The sequence below is a fragment of the Strigops habroptila genome, chromosome 5 (genome assembly GCF_004027225.2).
Source record: "Strigops habroptila isolate Jane chromosome 5, bStrHab1.2.pri, whole genome shotgun sequence".
Lineage (NCBI taxonomy): Eukaryota > Metazoa > Chordata > Aves > Psittaciformes > Psittacidae > Strigops > Strigops habroptila.
This window is the reverse complement of record NC_044281.2, coordinates 54,701,011-54,707,010: the sequence shown is the minus strand read 5'-3', so window position 1 is coordinate 54,707,010 and position 6,000 is coordinate 54,701,011.

Here is a 6,000-nt window from a genome sequence, read left to right as displayed (position 1 = left end):
AGAACAATGTTATTGTGAGGCCAAGAGCTTGTTTCGCCATTTGTTCTCTGTACGTCACCCTGGTATATAAGTGCTGCTGTGGGTAAAAGAAGAAAGAACGCTATATTCATTCCCTACTTTCATCTCAAGACACATCCTGAAGTTTAAACAATTGATAGTGCTCTTTTTTTTGTATTGGACCACTTTTTCCTCCATGGAAGTCTGTCCGTCTAGGGACACTCCACCAACACGATTCATTGAGACTTGCTGTAGATATTTCCGTGAGTAACATGCTTTGGTTGTATTCCTGTTCTTTCCGCGTTCCCTGGCTGGGAGTGCTTGAGCAAACAGATATTGTGTGAGGAATGTTTGTGGTAGTGGGCTGTTTTGAAGCAATTGTCCAGAATATCCATGAAAGAGCTTCAGAATGAGAGTTGTGCAATCTGCACTGTGAACCTGTTTCTAAGATGTGTGCTCATCCAGGTGAAAAACTGAAGCGTACAATGTAGCCTATGTGTCCTGTTGTGCTTCCTTACACTGCAGATCACTAATACTGCCAAAGTACCTGAAATTGTTTGCAGAAACTACTTGACAAATAGCTCTGATAAACCAAATAAACCGTCTTTGTTTATACGGGTAAAAAAGCAAAAGTCAGAAATTGAGCAAGCTCAATTAATTAATCACTCCTCTCCAGATCTGGCAAAATAACTCAGAGGAGGCTGGAGTCTCTTTTTGCTCTATTTTCAGCCAGTGCTGGAAGCATAAGTGACAGAAATCTCTCTGCAAAGCCCGTTCTGATGAGATTTCCAGCCAGTTTCATGAATGAAGTTGGTTTGGATTAACTGTGAATAAGCCCTTGGGCAGAACTAGCTAATCACAGGTTTATTGATCACAGACACTTCTGTGAATGGGATTCTGACCCAACACTCAATAGAGGCAATGAGAAACCTACTGGGGCACCTTATCCGATAGCTGGGGAGCCTCTTTGCAGTTCTCTCCAAAACAGCTGGAGTCAGTTATTCCCAGACACTGGTAACTGGATGGGGTGAATTTTGCTTATGGTCCATTCACCCGTTTTATGGGGGTTTGCGTCAGGCTCAGGGACAAGTACTCTCTACCATATGCTGGTCATTTAAAAAACTGGTGTAGCAGATGAGACCTAGTTAGAATCAAGCTTGTATTTTCCTCCTGCTGCTCTGATGCCTCGTTTCCCATCAGTAATTAACAGGGACAGATGCATACTTCTTCTGGGATTGTTTAACCTTGGGGATGGTTTGAGGTCTGTCCCTGGAGGCTGTCTCCACAAGTAACATGTTTTTGAAGTTATGCCCCTCTATTGATTCCTTGTCTGAACAATTTCTGGTGGTGCTTGCTCTGAGCACAAGGGTGTCTGCGATCAGCCCCGTAACGATATTTGAGGAGAGCACTGTTTTAAACGGCTGCCTCTTCTGAAGCATGCTGTGTGTTTTAAATGTGAAAGACTATATGAGAGGATCTGAAACAAAGACATTTTGAAAAGCTTGGGAATTTTCAATCCTTGAGCCTGAGCCCAGCCATGATTTCTGACTTTGGTTTGGGAGCCTCTGATTCGAACACACCCTTTTCACCTGACATCCAAACCTAGAGCAGACCATAGAATTATTTAGGTTAGATGTCCCCTCTCCAATCCAAAGGAGGCCAGAAGTCTTAACAAGTCAAATTCTGTCAGAAGCTTTTGCCTCTAAATGAGTTCTTTAACATGCTAAGAATAACTGATCTTGTGAGATTTCATAAGGGTGTAAATCTTAGGAGACTTTCCCCTACCTTGCTTTGAAATGCCCTCCCCTGTGTCCGGGTTCCTCCTGTGCACCCAAATCCCAGCTTTAAGCTAAGCAGAAAATTGGAGCCACCGTTTCAAGGTATGGATAAAACCTTTCATACCCCTCTGTATTTTAAGGTGATTTCAAAAACAGATGGCAAAATATCTTCAGAAGCAAGCATAGGAAGAACTCAATTTGAGAAGAGAAAGAGTGTGAGTTAATGAGGTTTGGGTCTTTACCAAGTGATTATGGGATAATTAGTTTAATGAGATACATCTGTGGGCCCAGCTGAGCTGCACTGGAGTGGTGTTGGTGTCAGGCAGTTTAAAAGGCAGCGTGCCCTACTACTCTCTCTGGGTAGACATTACTGTGAGGGTTGGATTTGCTGAATGCTCTTTGAGGATGAAGCATCAGCTTCAGGGCACAGAGGCTGGTATTTGTTCCTCAGGTTTGTGAGAAGCATGACAGTGCTGTTGTAATATGATTGCAACCTGCATAAGAGTTGCTTCTTATTATCCTGTTGTACTCCTGGTTGTGTTTGCTATGCTGCCATCAATGTATGATGCCCTTGAATGCAAATGCTATGAGTTCTTAGTAGACAGGAATCCTAGGGTCTTTGCTGTTTTTTTGGGGTTTTTTTTTGCTTATGAGCACAACTAGAGTGTATTTGAAGGATTAGTTTGTATCATAAAGAGGGAAAGAATATAAGCTTCTAGGTTTCCTTGATATCACAGCTTGACAACCTCTCATTGCCTTGTAGCCCTGAGGAGTGAAAGAGTTAATGTATTCTCCAGCATCCTTATTGTTCCTGCAGAATAATCACGGTTTTAAAGATGCCTGCCTTGATATTACAATGTAATACTCTGCCTGACTAAACCCTAAAAACCTGGTGGCTGGTAGATAAAAATCATTGAGAATGATCATTTCATTTGAGGCATCAATAACTTCAGTAGAGCTGTTGGGAAAACAGCTCAGCTGCTCAGAAAACAGCAAAGAAATTTTTTTGTGTTACATAGCTCATTTTGCTTGCCCTGCAAACTCTGGCAGAGGCTCCTGGGGTCAAGTTTTCAGGAGGTGGAATATCTGATGGAACATAAGGGCTTCCAATCCTGCTTGTGAGGCTGTGTGAAAAGACAATAAGTGTGTTGAGAAGTAAAAGCGCTGACTGTGTGATCTTTCAGGAGTTCTGGGCCCAGTTCTTGTTTCTGTGGCTGGTTTTCTGCACAAACTTGGAATGGTTGCTCTTTCTCCTTGTCCTTACTGGTCTGGCTCAATGGCCAGACCAGTCTTGCAGGAGGAGATGTCAGACCTCCCATCTGCTTCTTCCAGTAGTCTGGACAGTCCCACAGCTGGTAGGGTTTCAGCCTGGAGTGACTTGAGTCAACCAAGGCAGCAGGGTACCATGACCCCTATCTCCATATGGCTGTGACTGCGCTCCCAAGCAGCTGTAGCACCAAACTGTGCTTGTGGAGCCAGATGCTGTGCTGGAGGTGGGTCTTGCAGGGAGCATCCTTGCACTAGTTTTCCTTCAGAGCTTTTTTTCTAGGAGGTGGATACTCCTCTATCAGTTCTTCCCAGTCTAGTGGCAAATTGGGCTGACAGCCCTCAATTTGGAAGCTGATGCAGGAAGACAGATCGACGTGAGTCTGTGTTTAAAGAGGTCTGTGCTGATTAGGGTCAGACGCTATTACCATAGTAGCAGTTAATTGAGGGGCTATCAATAGACAGCAAACCATCTCTCTCTCTAATTTTCCTTTTCTACCTATTATTTAATAAAACTAGTGAGAGGAAGGCTGCATTAACTTTTATCTTTAATTCTGTGACTGCAGTAAAAGCTAGTATTTGAGAAGTCACTGAATACAGGATAGAATTGGTTCTGTAATAATAACAATAAAACCTTGTTTTCTCTCTTTGAAAATAAATATGGTCCTTACTAGAAAGATTTACCCATTGCTGGCAGCCAATCAGCCAGGACAATTTGGGCTCCTACTACTTGATTAGAATAACTTTAAGGAAAATTACCTTCCTGAATCAAGTAAGAATCTATTAACCTGATGAAACAGGGTTTACTTATCTGAGAGGTTAAAACTCAAAACACAGCCTGGGGTGCATTAGATGAGGCCTCTTTTAAAATGACATAAAGACAAAAAGTAATAAAAACACCATCTTTCATGTCTTGTCAATCAGATCTAGTATAAGAGAGGAATTATACTTCTGACTTTACCATTGTAAGATTGGCTGTTTGTTAACAATGGGAAGTGTCAGGAATGTTGGAAACAGTTTTATTCCCTCAAATATTTTTAGCTGTCTTTATGTTGGAGAGAATATTAATCTGAGTTTATACAGCAAAGATATTTCTAGACGAGCGTTATGCTAAGGCATTCCATGTTGAGTCTCTTTAGTGATTTATTGTTAGAGGTAAAACTGAATGATAAATGGAAAAAAAGTGCCATGTACACTTTGCTTCTCATAGTGATTATTTCTATAAACAAATCTCTTGCAAGTTCCTGAGCACTCAAAGGTTCTTTGAAGTCAATTGAATATATACCTCTCGAGTGGCCCTTTGCATCTTAAAGGATGGCTAAGTCTTCTCATGTGGCTTAGGCATAGCTGCTGGTCATGGAAAAGGTGATTGTATTTTTTTGGTGTGGATTTACTGAAGTTAATAAATATTTGCACTAACAGATTTCTCTGTCAGTACTGGCGTGCTCTCCTCTGTTTACTAAGGGCTAGACACGAACACCTGGAGACATCTAAAGGCTGAACGCCAAACAGCAAAGTCATGCCACTTGTGGGCACAAGAGATGGAAGGGGTGATGGAAGCCTATACCAGCATATCCCTAGCACCTCTGGCTCATCGACTGGGGTGGAAGTGCCATCTCCCCTTGTCACACACCACAGATGACACTGCAGTGGATATGCTAACTGACCTGAAGGGGCACACCTTCGTTATCTAGCAGCTCCTGCTGTAGCTGGTATGTGCCTATGCTTCCTCATAATCCACGTGTACCATTCCCATCTTGCAGCTGATGAGTTTTTTCTTGTTTGCTGGGCAGACATCCTCTCCAGGGAAATAAATTTAAGAGAGCAAGCGCTGGGACTAGCAAAACCTCTGCTAGGCCTGGGCATTTTGCTTTGTTTAGGCACAGATAGGATTGGCTGCTGGTGAGTGATAAATGTAAACAAAGACCAGCTCGATAGCTGATAGCTCCCCACAGGAAGATACTGGAAATCTACAGAGGGTTTGTATCCTATAAGGATACAAGGAACTGCTTAGAAATAATTTAGGAAAACAGGAGGATTGGAGGTGAGTATAGCAGCTGGAGGCACGAAGGTGGCTTAATTTGACTTCATTAAACCTCCTGCTGTTGTGCAGGACCCAAGCTCTGAGCCTGTATTTGCAATCACTCAAAACACATGGGGCTGGCTTTGCTCCTGGTGAAGCCAGCAAGGCTCTGATGGCCTGCAGGTGCAGTAAGAGGAATGTATGCTATTGCCTGCTGCTTAGGCATGTGCTGTGCTGCTGCCCTGCACCTTCAGCACTGCTCTATAGCTTCTGGAAAACACCAGAGGTGTTTTTTGTGTGCCCATGGGAAAAACATTTATGTGTCCAGGGTTGCTGTTTGCAGAAGTGAAGCATGCAGGGTGTTTGCAGGTATGTGATGCAGGACTTGGATGTTCTGCAATGGGCACAACCCCATGCAAGATCCCAGGAGAAAGGAGACAGGCTGGAGGTAGAAGAGGAGGGTTAGAGCAGGTGCCTGATTCAGTATTCGGTCATAGCCAGAAGACGCAGTCCAGTTAAGCTACTAAGACAGGAGAGGTTATTTCTGAGAGAAAGGCATGTTGAGCATAGGATGTGCTAAGGGGGTGGCATCTGGGAAGGCCTGAGCACCCCTGGTCCTGCTGATGTCAGGTGAATTGGATGCCACTCAGCTCCTAGGAAAAGTGGACCTTTTTGGGGGAGTTAGCATAAGGAGGAAGAAGCACAGATGAATTCTTCCTCCTATACGGGTATAACCTTTCTCCCCACCGTACTTGGAGGGGATATGCTACAAGTTCCAGACTGCCCTGGGCGCAGGATGGCCAGGACAAAATGGATTGTTCTACAAAGTGTCAAGGTCACTAGAAACCCAAAAGCTGTATGCTTAGACCAATGTTAAACAAAGGCTGAAAAGGTCTCTGTTTTTGTGCCAGTTCCTCTGGAACCTGAATCAGAGAA